Raw genomic sequence first — 1,796 nt, 5'->3', positions numbered from 1 at the left:
AACTTGCTGGCAAGAATACTGTGGGAGACTATATCAGAAGGTTTGCTAAAGTCAAGGTATATCATGTCTTCTGCTTTCCCCATATCCATAGAGCCAGTTAACTCATCATAGAAGGCAATGAGGTTGGTCAGGCATGATTTGCCCTTGGTGAATCCATGTTGACTGTTCCTGATCACCTTCCTCTCCAAGTGCTTCAAAATGGTTTCCTTGAGGACATGCATCATGATTTTTCTGGGAACTGAGGTGAGGCTGACTGGTCTGTAGTTCTTCCCATGTCTTCCAGTGAGGGCTGTCCCTGGATTCTTTTCCATCCCTTTTTTAAAGATGGGCACTATATTTGCCTTTTTCCAATCATCTGGGACCTCCTCTGATTGCCATGAGTTTTCAAAGATAATGGCCAATGGCTCTGCAATCACATCAGCCAACTCTCTCAACACCCTCAGATGCATTGCATCCGGCCCCATGGACTTATGCATGTCCAGCTTTTCTAAATAGTCCTTAACCTGTTCTTTCACTACTGAGGGCAGCTCACCTCCTCCTCATACTGTACCGCCCAGTGCAGCAGTCTGGGAGCTGACCTTGTCTGTGAAGATCAAGGCAAAAAAAGCATTGAGTACTTCAGCTTTTTCCACATCAGATATCACTAGGTTGCTTCCCCCATTCACTAAGGGGTCCACGCTTTCCCTGACCTTCTTGTTGCTAACATACCTGTAGAAACCCTTCTTGTTACTCTTAACATCCCTTGCTAGCAGCAACTCCAATTGTTCTTTGGCCTTCCTGATTACACCCCTGCATGCTTGAGCAATATTTTTACACTCATCCATCTGGGAGTTCGGGTGCAATTTGGCGGAGAGGCCTTCAGTTGCAGATGGTCTTTGGTGGTACTTCAGTAATGGGTAATAAACCTTGCCACCAAAGACAGAAGCACCTGCCACTGAAATACCGCCAAAAACCGTCTGACTGAAGTACTCTCTGCCGAATTGCCGCCGAAGACCAGGAAACAAAATATTGGGACAAATGGCATCTGGTCGGGATGCAGGACAAGCTCCTCAAAATAGAGACAGTTTATACACCAGTTGGGATGTCTGATCACCACCCTGGTTTGCCAGCATCACAGGATCTCAGGCCACCTTGCAGAGAATGGGAGCCAGTCGACTGCTATGCTGTACAGAGAAAAGAGTCCATGAGGGTTCAATATAACTGATGGAAGGACCAGATTATGGATCTGCTTTCACACTGCCCTATGCCTTGTGTAGTCTTCCCCATCTGTGCAAAGTGGGTGTCAAATGCCCTCATTCTGACTGCTTATTCCCACTTTGCACTTGGTCTTCAATGACTAAACTTGATGTAAGGCAATGAAAATTAAGGCCCCAGGTCTCTGGGAACTGGAGGCACGCTGTTTACTGATTCATGTAGTTGGACCAGGTTCTTACAACCAGGATGACCACAGATGCAATTACAGTTATGGATGTGGAGGAACCTGAATTTGATGAGCTGATGGCGGAGGAGAGGGAAGATGAAGCTGACAAAGTAGTCTGGCAGAGGGATGAAGGGATGCCTGATTCAAATGTAAGCCAGGGTCTGAATAGACTCCCGCTTGCCATCTATTGATCAACTGGGAGAATTTAGGAGCAGAAGGTATTTGTATAGACACACCTACTGTGTGTAGGTGATCAGCAGACAGACCTGTTTTGCCAAAGTGATCAATTTTGGCTAATTTGGGTCAAAATTCACTTTAGTTTTGGATGCAAGGGTAATGACATGTTATCTTTTGTGACTAAAGGGCAGCAGCAGAA

Source organism: Gopherus evgoodei, chromosome 4 (genome assembly GCF_007399415.2).
Source record: "Gopherus evgoodei ecotype Sinaloan lineage chromosome 4, rGopEvg1_v1.p, whole genome shotgun sequence".
Classification (NCBI taxonomy): domain Eukaryota; kingdom Metazoa; phylum Chordata; order Testudines; family Testudinidae; genus Gopherus; species Gopherus evgoodei.
This window is presented reverse-complemented; position numbering follows the sequence as displayed.